The sequence below is a fragment of the Neopelma chrysocephalum genome, unplaced genomic scaffold, assembly GCF_003984885.1.
Source record: "Neopelma chrysocephalum unplaced genomic scaffold, ASM398488v2 Primary Assembly neopelma1_23, whole genome shotgun sequence".
Lineage (NCBI taxonomy): Eukaryota > Metazoa > Chordata > Aves > Passeriformes > Pipridae > Neopelma > Neopelma chrysocephalum.
The window spans coordinates 26513392-26527300 of record NW_020897691.1 but is presented as its reverse complement, the minus strand read 5'-3'; the positions used below and the strand labels follow the sequence as shown (position 1 = coordinate 26527300).

Below are 13909 nucleotides of genomic sequence, written 5' to 3'. Positions count from 1 at the left end.
AAGAAAGGGTAAAGACCAGCAATATACTTTTACAGAAAGAAACTATTACTACAGAAAACCCATCTACAGGTCACTCAAATATTGAATATATGACAGATGGGAATGCAAGTGAGTAGAAATCTCCGAGAATATTTGTGAGTAGTTCTAATGTGAGTTGAGTAGTTGGCTGAAGATAACCCCAGGGGTTCTTTTATAATATGAAGAATTAACTGAAATGTGTATTTCTGTTATCTTTCCAATAACTGGATAGCTTTTCTATTGCTAATAAAAAAAATTTCCTGTTACAGGATATTAAACTGGTCTCCACTGTCTTATGAATTTATGAATTGTGTGGCATATGAGCTTTAATTTTTTTTCAACAAATGGATAAAAACTCATCAATAAGGACAAATTTAGGCATGCTGTAAGATTTTACAGGGTAGAAAATATGGTGCTGCTCCGTACTATAATTCAAAGCCACCCTGGTTCCTGCTGGTGTGCTGGTAGCTGCCTGGGAACTGTAGTAAATTTCAAGTGGCTTTGCCTTGGTCCTAGAAAGAGCTGAATGCACTGCAAAGATACCAAAATTCCTGTTAGCAGAAAAAGTTATATTCTATGCTAGATAATGCTGAGCAGAATTGTCTGCAGCCCTAAAGTGATCATAGTTATAGGGAAAGACACTAGGAAGATTTAAGGTTCAGTGTTTGAAGTTTACAGGGTTAAGGCATAGACTGCATAAAAATGGCTTCTTCATACTCAACCCAACTTTTAACAGATTCCGTATGTAATACAAGCAGAGGAAACTCATATTTAAGTGTAGATTAAAATAAGAATAAGCTTATTAATTCTACCCTTTAACATCACCTTCTAATAGTCCCATACTGAAAATATTTTCAAACATGAATGTTTCAGAAGGAATTACTTTGAATTTTCCTTCAACTCCTTTGTGTGACATCCAAAGAATGCAGAGGCTAATTAATAATTATGTGTAGTGTTAGATTTCATGAAGGTTCAAGATAGTATTTGTGTCATTAAGTTATCCTAGAAGAAGGAGGAGACTTGGCACTAATTGCTAACTTTTTTAGAAATTTCAGCCTGAGGATTTATGATAGCAATGTCAAAGAAGTTCTCTTAAACTCAAAATTAGGTGTGAGATTTTAAGGAGAGAGTGCATGCATAACAAAAGCTGAGATGTGTAGATACAACTCTGCACATTAGAAAGCTAGTTAGAGAAAGAACTAGTTAGAGAAAGAAGGATGAATGTTCTTTAGTAGAAAATGCAAACAAAACTCTGAAATTAAAACTTTCAAATGGAGAGATGTGTCATCAGGCTTTTTTTTTCTTTGCTGATTCTGCAGTGGCCTTTGCACAGTTGGAAGCCTTTTCCACAGAAAATTACTCTGAGGAAAATTCTTAGTCTATCCCACTGTGCCTGAAGAAATGATACCAGGTCTACCTTGCAATTTTGTTTTTTGATGTTGGAGTGATGGCTTCTGTTGTCCTTCATAAAAGGAGATTTTTTTTCCCCTAGGGTGTAAGGAGAAGATTACAGTCTTCGTATTCTGAGTAACCAGAGTTTATTATGTGTTCCCACCCAAATTTATTGTATAAAAGTTTCTACTCATCTTTTCTCAGTTTGGGAACAGTCTTTGACTTTTTTCTTAGGAGTTTTCTTTGTTACACAACTTTTTGTCTCTTACTGCTAAATATGCTTATTGCTATTCTGTTTTCAGCCGAGATCCCTCTGTGCTCTACTGCTTCCACTTCACCTATTGCCTTTCTTACCCTGTGCCCTCCAGTGCATCTCCATGTATCACCCCCCACACACTTGGATCATCTTGTGCTCTCCTTGCCTTCCTGCTTCCCCTCATCAGCTGCCGTGGGTTTCAAAAGCAGAAGGGCTGCCAAGACATGTTCTCTTGATCACCCTTTCCTCTGCATTTAGGGTTCACCAAATGTCTAAACAATAGATCTGCTGAGTGTTCTTTTATTCTTTCCGCTTATAAAAGTGTCTCTCTCTTATTTCTTTCAGGAACTTCCTTATTTTAACCCTTTCACTGTTGACAATGGCTGTGTCTTTCACCTTGTTCTGTTTGTCCCTAAAAGGAGCTCCTCCTGCCCCACCACCTGCTCCATCTCACCTATCAAAATCCCCTCAATTCTGCAAAAAAGAAATGCTGCATTTCATTGCTACCTATCCGCAAAATTATGTTTCCTACCTGTTTTGGGTCTCAGTACCTATTCTAAATTCCTCCCGTCTTCCAATTTTTCACTAAACAAGAACTCATTCTCTTTGATTCTATGTCTTAGTAACTAGACTTCATGGAATCAAGTGTATCACTGTTACCTGGAAAGCATTAGTAGGTGCTTTTATCAGCCAGCTCCGTTGGTTGTGAATTTATACAGTTACAGGCAGTTAAACCTGTCACTCTTCTAACCCATCTAGCTCTGATTTTTTTGTGTCCCTCCTTCCCTTCCGCTTTCCCAGGGCAGTAACTGATCCAGAGAACACTTAAGTTTTACAATTAATTTTTAAGTATTACAGCCAATTATCATAGTACTTACAGGTATGCCCGTAAATGTTATCAACTTAGTAAGTTAAGGTCTCCATGAACTGAGCAGTCTGTCACCTAGAATTACTGAAAGCAACTTCTGTTAATCAGAAAGAGCAGCATAAAATGCTGTTGCTATACATAAATGTGGGGGACCTGAAAACATTTTTTTTTGGAGGGGAAGGCTTTTTGAGTACAGCAAGGGCAGCCAAAGGAAAACCCAAGAAATGTGCATTTGCTTCAGATTTCTGAACCATTTTGTTCTCCAGCTGAGAGTCCATTGCTAAAGCCTTTAATCAGGCAAAAAAATGTTAAACTAGTGACAGTAGTACCATTGAAGCACGTTAAGAGAAGAAGAATTCCTTTCCTTGATGTGTCATCCTATGCACTTTTAAAGAAATGTGCAGGGATTCTTCTGCATGCAGTTCGGACTGATTTTAATGGCATGTAAAGATGTGACATCTGTGAGCTCTGAGTCCACTTTTATAAAGAAAAGGAGGGTTTTCACTAATACAGATAGGCACAGCTTTAACAGAGAAGTATTAAGAGATACTAATATAATTTAATTTTCATGAATGATAAAGTAAATATGTGTAGGGATGTTCAAGCTGGCTTATATTCTAAGCCAGATGTCTTTGGCAGTTACAAGCAGAAATTGTATACCAGGTTGCACATTTTATGTCTAATTCTAAACCACGATGTGTTGTCACTGGTTTGCTGACAGCCATCTGCTCAGACCTCATTTGATCTTTCCATTCAGTCACAGTTCAAGTAAGGGGACAAAATATATGTAAGGGAGGGAAATTGTCCATTTTTCTCATGGAGAAAATAAATATTATTTAAATATTCTTTCTCACAAAATAGATATTAAAATATATTGAAATCACGCACATACTATATTCTCTTCATGAAACAGGAAGAATTTTAGCATACTACTGTGACTACAGATACAGATGCACTGTCTATTGTATTTGCCTCTCTCTATATATTACATATATATAACATACTAATAAACACACTATTAAAGCCCTTACATATATTTAGGAGCCCTTTTGTAGCAAAGTCTGTGGTGAGCAAATTTAGGTAACATACAACGACTATTTCAATGTACTAGAACTAAAGGATATAGAATGTTCAAAACATTCTTTTGTGTTCTCATATATAATGAAGAGTTTCTGTATTCAATGCTTAGTGTATTACTACACAAATGTACAGTTTAATTTTTCAATTTATTGTAGGTATTTTATTATTTGCTTCTCTCAGGCAAATACTGTAGTATCTCTCAGTTATTCAGCTAGCTCATGCCTCAGAATATTGCCTGTGTGGAAATGAAATAGAGACAACCTGTTCTGTTCTATGGAAAGCTGGGAGTCTGAGATGGGAAAAATACATTTTACGTTCTGCCTTCAATATTATAATCACTGAAGGCCTTGATCTTGCTAATTGTGCCTTACCTGCATTGAAATTGAACAGGTCAAAGGTGTACAGCCTTATGGTATTATCTGAGAAGGGCAAGTTAGTTCTCATTTTAATCGAATGTTGTGTGGTTTGCGTTTAAGTAACACATGCATGTAACATGGTACATGTAAATGGTACATGTAGCTAAAATGTTTGGTTTAGAACCAACATGAAGTTTTGGAGGGGAATTTTTGATTAGCCAACCTGATAGCCTTCTGTGATGAGGTGGCAGGCTTGCTGGATGAAAGAAGAGTGGATGTTATTTATACTAGCTTTATTAAGGCTTTTGGTGCTGTCTCTGTAACAACCTCAAAGAAAAACTGATGAAATACATGTTAGAAAAGCGGACAGAAGGGTAGATTAGAAACTGAATGGATAGGCCCAGGTGGTTGTGATCAGTGGCACAAAGTCCATCTGGAGGCAGGTCACTAGTGGTCAGCACTGGGGGCAGTACTAAGATCTTTGTTAATGAGCTGTATGATGGGGCACCCTCGGTAAGTTTGCAGACAATACAAAATTGGACAGAGGGGCTGATTTGCCAGAGGGTCGTGCCAGAGGGGCATTGTCAGGCTGGAAAAATGGACTAACCTCATGAAGTTTAGCAAAAGGAAGTGCAAAGTCCTACCTATGGGGAGGGACAGCCCCATGCACCAGTAGAAACTGGGGCCACATGGCTGGAAGACAGCTTTGCAGAGAAGGACCTGGGTGTTCTGGCAGAGACCAAGCTGAGTGCGCCAGCAATGTGGTAAAAAAAGCAAAAGAGCTGCATTAGTTAGAGTGTCTCCAGCAGGCTGAGAGAGGTGATCATTCCCCATCAGATCAGCAGTGATGAGAGCACATCTGAAGAGCTGAGTCCAGTTCCAGGCCCCCTAATACAAGAGAAACATGGACATGTTGGAACAAGTCCAGAAAATGTCTGGGAAGATGATTAAGGACTTGGAGTGTCTTTCCTATAAGAAGAGGCTGAGAGGCCTGGGGTTGCTTAGTCTTGAGAAAAGGAGTCTCAAGGAGATTTTATCAAGGTGTGTAAATATGTATCAGGGTGATACCTAAACTTTTCTCAGTGGTGTCCAGTGACAGGACAAGAGGTAATGGGCACAAATCAGTATACAGGAAATTCCATTTGAACAGAAGGAACACTCTCATAACCCTACTTGAGCACGGATTTGGGCTAGATCTGAGTCCCTTCCAGCCTCAGTGATTCTTTAATTCTCTGAATACGATGTTAAGAACTCTACATAGAAACTGCTAATTGGTGACCACACATTTTACCAGAATATGTAGAAAACTTATAATCTTTATCAGTATATGTTTCTAAAGCATGTCATCAGAATAGCAAGAAGTAAATCAGTTCAAAGAATGCAAATTGAACCTAGTGTTTATTCAAGCTCATCAGTTGAGAGAAACATACTTTAAAATACTTTCTTCTGAATCCTCAGGGTAAAAGTATTGTAAGATCAGTTTTTCCATTTGCTCTTTGGTTTTGTAAAGTCAGACTCAGTTTGTTTTTTTTTGACAGTTAGATGACGATGAATAGAAGGATGACTTTTATTAGCCTCCATAACGTCTTTCATTGCCTCTTGTTAAAGAACACCACAAACATCTCAGTGTTTTTGTTTAAGTTGACAGCATTGTAGACTCAAGGGCACAGTAGGTAATTTTGATTCTGCAGTGTGGTTTCAATGGACATTGATTCTGGAGTTATTGCAAAAATAGTAATGTGCTTCATATTGCTTAGTGTCCAAGACAATGCATAGCAGAACTTTTTTCATGAGACAGAAGCTTTGTCAAGACCAAAGTCATCAGTCAGTTGCATCTGGAGGCTCTGATTTTCCCAGGCTCTATCCTACCTTTGAGAAATTCTGATTTTTTTTTTTCCATTTCTCAATCCTCTTTTTTTAATTCGCCTTCAGTGGGACAGAACTGGGATAGACAAATCATACAGGTCTCTCTCTAACCCTCTGTTGGCAAATGAGGGAAGTGCATGAGTGGGGGAAACCAAACCTGGTGTCTTCTGAGTATGGAGATGCTGGTATTCAGATGTTGGAACTGAATAAAAATGCACATTTTTAGCTATGTCATGCAATTTGGGAAAGTTGTAAACTGATGTGTACTATCTAAGAACAGAAGACACATGATTCGGTAGAATTCCGGTTTGCAGATCAGCATTGTTTCTCAGAGGTCCTTTTACTTTTTCTTGTTAGGCCTGCTTGGCTGACCAGGAGCATGCTACCGTACTGCAAAGATTTTAATGAAGGTCATGTGGTTAATAAATAAAAGGAAATGGCTATAAAAAGTGTGGTGCTGCTTGCTTCTTCATGCATAGTGCACTCTTTCTACAGATAAGGTGTTTGTACAACTGTGATTTTGCTCTTCAAAATTTTTGCCAGAATACAGACAGAATACATTTGAAAATCAGTGGGTGTCTGACTCAGACTGGGCATGTAAATACCTTTGAAAATGAGATGTCCGTTAAGTCTTTGTGCTTTGGATTTTTGATTCAGTGGGAGTTCTGCCATGGATGTCAAGGAGACAGGGTTTCATCTTCACCTATATTTTTCCTGTTCTGCTTTTCAAAACAACTTTTTGTGACAGCTCTGGGAAAAAAGGAAAGTCATTAGAAAGCTAGGAGGATGCTTATATATTTCTTCCAATATAATATTGGGGTAAGCTGGTAGCAATTTTTAAATTCAGTCTCCTAATCTGTAAAACTGATGGAGTTTTGCTGTTAAAATCAGCTAAGTCCCTACATATTTTCAATGCTGTAAGCTGTGGAGAGACAACATAATACTACTAGATAATCAATATACCCTTTTTCAGATGTGTCTGTTACTTTGCAAGGATTATAGTTAGCTTTGCTATCGAGTTTCTCCAGGTTAGAATTTCATACCCTGTCTTTTGTGTTGAAGTTAAATATGCAGAAGGATGTATGTAACATTACTCTGTATGCAGAAAGAAAATCACCTCTAAGTAAAAGCAAGTTATCTCTACCACCAAACATGAAAAATTACTTTTTCACTTCCTTTGGAAGGAAAAAAGGATGGCTACCAAACAGTACTGTAATGCACAGTGGCTTAGGGCAACTGACTTAAATGGGTACTGAAACATTTGTTTTCCATTTTGTTTTCCTCTGGACAAAAGGATTTAGTGTCCTTTTTTTTTCCAATCTGTATGATCTGTTGCGTCTGGACAGCTATTTCTTCAAATTGCATTTATTTTCTAGTTGTATAAAAGTCTTCATCTACATTGTGGATAGAGTGCATTAAGTTACTCCCTGTTGTGCACAGCTGAAAGCAATTCAGTGCTGCAACATTTTGTTTTGTTTTGTCCCAGTTTTTTCTCCCCACTGCGTTCCCACAGCCTAGCTTAGCTCCGTGCTGCAGCAGACAAGTCTCTCTTTTTCCAGTGACACTTCTTAGAACATCTGAAATTGACATATTCTCTTTTGTCTTTTTAGTACAAATTCAGTGGCAAACAGCTCTGCTTGACTGCATGAACATTTCAAAGTGCTCTGTAGACTAGGAAGATTGGCTTGAAAAGTTAACATATTTAGGCAGGCTGTTTTATTTGCTTCTTTGAAGAGACTAGGGATATTTTGAGAAGATTGAAGGAAGTATACAGTGCCAAACATTGGTCTGTTTAGAAGAGAGAAGAGGAATATACAGGTCTTAACAGAGATTTCTTTGAAGGAGAAAAACATTTTCTCAGTTCTAATGCTTTAATAAGACACAAAGAAATTCCGGAGCTGGTAAACCAAAGTTTGTCTTCTATTTTGGAAGTACTTAAAAAATACTATTGAAAATCAATAAAGATTTTTTTAAAGTTAATATCTTGTGCAGGTTCTGCAATTATTTATATTAATTTTACCTTGATCTTATCACTGTACGATACTGATATTATCACTGTAATCACAATTTAGACATGAAATAATAATGGGTGCAAATTTTACTAGCATTTTCTGTCAAGAAGGGCTACAGGTTCTATGAGTATCTTCGCAGTGATCTTTCTCCTTCCAGTTTTCTTCTCTCTTCCCAATCTCCCCCACTCAGAGAGTTCCTTCCTTAATCTCCGTGTAAGTATCTCTGCTGCTGTCTCCATCTCCTATCAACCACCAATGGTGGTTCCTTGTTTCTCATTTAAGATGTCTGCTGTTTCCTCCATGCAGTAGCAGAAGTCTGACAGAGGTTATAATCTTGGTTCCTTGGTTGTACTTCCTGCTTCCATTGTAATGCTGGAGTGTCCTTCTAGTGAGACTTACCCCACCAGTTGTTCTGTAGGTCTAGAATGGTGATGTGATTGAAACAGTATTTACAATTCTCCATGGGTTATATGAAGGAAAGGAAAGAAAAATGTGTCAGAACTGGTGAATGATAGGAACAATTATGTACAAGGTAATTATTTTGTTTACATTCATGTCTGTTTCCTGTACCCCTTCCTTTGCTCTGGCTGCTTCTTGACACATTTTGAAAGTAGGTTACCCCAGTGACTATCCCACTTCATAATGAACCTGTAATCACCCTTCGGCAGCTGGAGATGCAGTTAATATCTTTGATTTCCCACTAGAATCCCTCCATCCTCTCTCAGCTAGGGAAATCAGCTAGGTCTTGCAGTGGCTCTGAAGGTCAATCAAATAGTGCTGTTTGGGAGGAGAGTGAGAATGAGATTGAATTCAACAGCTGACAGGATTTATGAAAATGTCTTGTACCTGCTACTTGTGTAGCTCATCTGCTTCTGCTGATCTCCAGTATTGCAATAAAGCATGTGGAAAATCTGTCAGTTTGGCAGAGGAGTAGGTAATAGGGCATGACAAAACAGGGCAGGGTGCCAGGCATCAGATTGGCGGGTTTTATTCCACCGATACTCATTGAGCTTAAATGAGCTGGAAGTTGGTGAGGATACGTAAAAAGTAGATAAAAAAAACCCACATGAAGTTGAGCTGTTATTTTCCTTTATGCAACGAAATAAGGAAAACATAAGAAAATGAATTTGGTGATAGTGCTGTACAGAAAACTGCAGGGAAATTGCCAATCTCAAGAGAATGTTCTGGGAATCTATTGAATAAGTAGCCATTAATGAGACCTCTATGTATGCAAAATAATGACGGGAAGTAGTATAAAGGACAATTGCTTGTGAAAGAGATTAATATTGGCAAAGATATTAGTTTCATTAGCAATGCCACACAAAATTAAGTTTACATATTCTACTGGATTTTGGACGGACCTTGATGTAGGGATATATGTGCTACCAGCCTTAGGAAGAAACAACTACAGGTACCTATCAATGACAATATTGAGGAAAAATGTGAAAGAAGAGAAAAAGTACAGTGATGCCTCCCTGGGTAAAACCCTGCAACAGCTAGTGATTTAGGGATATTCTGAACTGACAAGTGAACACAAGCCCTTCATGTTTAACATCCCCAGATGAACCCTTGTTCTTTGTATTAATCTAATTGGGTTTTAATCCATTCCTGCTTTTGGAATAAAAATATTTTATTGTATAATTTATTCATGTATTCTAGAATTTAATTGCTGTCATGCTGAAAAGAAGTTCCATTTATAAATAGGAAAAAAATCCCAATCAGTGAAGAAAAATTCTGTATGATAAATTGACTCAGCACCTCCAATTTGTGGTAGAAGGACAATGAAACTTGCCATGTTCACTTCCAAATGTTTACTTACTAAAGCCATTCTTGATTTTATATGCAGTTACATAATTTTATACATCTCCAAATCAGTTTGCTTTCCAGTAGAAAACTCATAGGCTATTCATGCCCACATTGAGAAGCTGTGATCGCCACACTTTTCTTCATTGTTTTAGCTCTGCCATGTCCTTTTGGAGATGAGAGATAAGGAATACCATACAGCATTTGAGTTGTCAGTACAGATGGATTTATGCAGTAATTTTGTTTCTATTCCTTGAGCTAATATTTTCATTGAAATATCAATAATAATTCTTTCAGGGCTGGTAATAGCTAGTGCAGAGCCTAAAATATTTTCCCCCGTGTATTAATTTCTATTCCTCAATTTCATCTGCCATTTTGTTACCTAGACACAAATGGAGAAATTTTTCTACCATTCTTTGTGGTCTATCCTTATTTTAATTTTTGGGAATAATTTTTATCATCCATAAACAGTCATCTTACTTTTTATCCTGATTTCTAAGTAACTTATGTAACTTTTAAACAAAACAGGATTCAGCAAAGATTGCTGTGGTTTTCCACTGTTATTCTCCATTTTCCTTTTTGATGCCATGAGAGGTCATTCTCTCATACGTGATGATAGTTTATTTCCTTTAATGGCCTTTGTGGAATGTTGTAAAAGTCTGTTTCTTAATCTAAATGTGCTGAACTCAGCGAATCAATTATATGCTTACCAATGCCTACAGAGAACTTTAGTATTGATAAGGGATGACTTGTGAGGCATCTGTAAAACAATTAAGATCCCAAGCAGCCACAATTTTTATCTTTAAGATAGGTATCTAGATGTGCTTTGATCCAGAATCCATTTTAAGAAAAAAATAATGTATTTAGCAGCTTGGTGCCACACCCGACTTAACTAGAACAGTGGCAGTGTAAAATTTCTATACATTGGAGTTTGTAAGCAAGAAAATTCTGCTGATTTGCTGGTTTTCATTTTTAGCAGTTTTTTCTAAAACTATTTCTGTTGACAATATGTGCTAAACTTATCACCTGTAATTCTCTAGTGAACTGAGCACCGTGCTTAATTACCTGTGAATGGTACACTACTTGAAATAATTTGATTAATTTCTGTGTTATTTGCCTTTCGTACTTTAATCACGTGTCAACACTGAACAAACTTTCTATCAGGCTTCCACTAAAAGCTTCATGGAATATGTTCCATGTTTAAAAACCAAAGTGTAAAGCAGAAAGATGGCCATGCCTATTTCATAGGTGAGAATCAGAGACTGTTTTTCTCTTCACACAGCAGTAGTCCTTTGAAAATCAGAAACTGAACTGAAGCTACTCAAACCACTATCTGTTTACAAGCCAATACTTTCTACCTACTTCCTCCATGTAATTGTTATAATTTTGTTATTTTAACAGGTAGAAATGAATGCTAATCTGTTTTATACTGGTGCCACAAAAAAGGGAAAAGATTGATGTAGCTGGTAGTTGAAGGGAGTAGAATTTCTTTACTTGCACTTGAGCTACAAAAGATAGAGATAATGTGTTGGTGAGTCAGAGCATTTTATCCAGTCTTTGCACTGGAGCAAATGATTACAAAAGGCGTTTGGCAACAAAGAAAGAAGAACTCTGTAATTTTGGCAGATCATGTTTTTAGAAGTGTTTAATAGAAGGATGCCCATAAAATTCAAGGTGAGATTGATAACAACAAACTTTATAATTTAGTGAGAAATTAAATTTAGGATGCACAAAACTAGTACACCAGATTTTAAATATTTCTTATGTATGATTATTTTAATAAAAAGCAAAGCAAAATTCTCTAAAAAATAATAACTGTGCTATCTATAGCTCTTTTGCCTTTTTCCTGGGGGTTTGTGATCAGATAGATAAGAATCTCAGAAAATGTTAACTGGATTTATTAACATCATGAACATACAGATTTTTATTTCATAGTCTAGAGGCCTTGAATGTGATAGATAAATAATAATAAACTAATAAATACCTAATAAAATAATGATTGAAGACAATGTTTTCATCATCTGTATTGCTAGAATCTCATTTCTGTGTTGTGAAACTGCTAGAAATCAGTATTGCTTCCTCCATTCCATCAGGCTTGCACATCAAATTTTTTTTTTTAAAGCAAAGCCTTATTTTTGGCTGCACAAAGCCGTATTATAGAATCATAGAATATCTTGAGTTGAAAGGGACCTGTAAGATCCATTTAGCCCAACACCCTGCTCCTTGGAAACAAAGATTATTCAAGAAAAGTTCAGATATGTAGTTGTTAATTGTCATTTTTAGCTTGTTAAGATCCCAAGTCTAAGGAATTCATCAATACCAAATGTGAAGTGCTGGGTGCAATGTGCATCTTTAGCTCTCTGCCTGTCATCTGAGCCTGCAGGGAATTCAACGTGATGCACTTCTCTGTGAGGTGCTGGCATCTTTACATGGGCTCTTCAGTGAAATACCCAATACTTGTTTTGTTGCTTTTGTTGGTACTGATTATGGGCAAGGCTGTTTTGATAGCTTTGCACTACACTGCTCTGTACATTTAAGAGATGACCTGAAGGTGAAGTTATGTTCTAATTGATGAGTTCCTTAAGTACTCTTCATTTACTTACATGTCTTACACTTAAAGTTTTAGTTAAAACTTAAAGCAATGGTATGATTTTTGATAGGCATATAACAGGTAATATTTTTATATCTGTGTGAATCTGAATGCTTTTTGGCTGCTCTCTTTCTGCCATTCCACTCTTTTTTGAAGGATTTATTCTCCTGATGCCATGTACTGCAATTTCTTTTCATGTAGGATCATTCTGTCCTTTTTATGAGGTTTGGTTTTGGAGGCTTAAGATACTTAACTCCAAACCAAATTCCAGACTCTGTGTTAACACTAAATGATTACTGGCTTCTAGGCTATTAACTTTGTACAGCCTAAAAAGAGAATAATGAGGCTGTAAGTCAACATAGGAAGTTTCACACCTATTAATTCATCTACTCTCCTAATGCTTACACAGGCTTTTACTATATGCCCCCATTGTAGAAGGCAGCAAATATCACTGAATGCAGTGAATAAAAATACAAGAACAACTGTACAGATTTTAAAATGTGATGAAAATGAGCTGTAATCTATACAGAAGGGGCGAACTACTTGATCAATAAAATCTCAAGTACTGATTGACTATACAAATTGAACAGGTTACTAACTAATTGGTTCTCTTTCTCAAGCAGTGTATTTACACATGGTTTTAAAGTGAACAGGAGAGTCAAAGAACAGCTGTACCATGACCAGCCAAGTTTGGTAATTAAATGGCATACAGGTTAATTGCAGAGACAAGCAGTAGACTGTCTGAACAAGCAATAGACTGTCTGAATAAGGAGTCAGTTAAAGAGTGTTGTCCATTTCTGGAGGACAAAAAGGAATGCCATTATAAAGGGAGCTTTATTAGAGTACAATAATTACCAATTCAATTTTTATTAAAGCCTTATTTTAAGGTTGTAATAGTAAAATAGGGTTAGAAGCTGAATGAATTGCAGAAGAGTTGGCTTTGGACCAGTGTAAATTATCATAAAGTAAATCTGAAGGTGATCTCAAACATCTGTACATTAGCCTTTTCTTTTGCTTGTTTTATTGTGTTTTGTTTTTTTTTTGGTTTAACCTGTAGCCAGGACAAATTATGCTTTTGAAGATGCAAAACTGATTGATTTAATGTGAGGTGCTAATGTATGCGTTCAACACATCATGTTAATTTGTCTCCATGGAGGAATTTTATTATGGCTCAAAGATTTTGATCAGTACTTAGTGGGAAGGAGAGTAGCCCACCTTAATGAATGTTCTTCGTATGGTTTATGATCTTTATAGCTTATTGCTACATAGAACTTGGCTCAGCAGAGCATTCAGACGTGCTTAAGTGCTGTGCTGAATGAGAGTTATAGTACATCGCTCAGCGTGTGCACCTGGAAAAATAACAATAGTACTACCATAAAAGATATGATGTTGTATATATTATTCTCTTCTTGAGGAAAGGGAAACATGGCATATGCTATTCATTTTGCTGCATGAATTACTCAGCTGCTCTAATGACAAAGGTGCCTATGAGGTTCTATGAGCAGAACAGTAATACAGTGTAATACAAGTGCTGCGCACTCTGAAGGAAAAACTTTTCGATGCATGTAAGCAGAAAAGAAACTGATGAAGAGTTTTCATAGGTATTTTTTGTACAGTGTTATGTTGCAGGGTTCAAATTGTGAACAATTTCCATTGCATTTCTGTAGG

General features: G+C 36.8%; 1 protein-coding gene across 5 annotated transcripts in view; it reads left to right on the top strand.

The window, feature by feature from the left end:
- The window catches only part of LAMA2 (laminin subunit alpha 2), a 363498-nt gene that overhangs the window by 73487 nt on the left and 276102 nt on the right, over positions 1-13909 (top strand). The gene's annotated exons all lie outside the window — the stretch shown is intronic.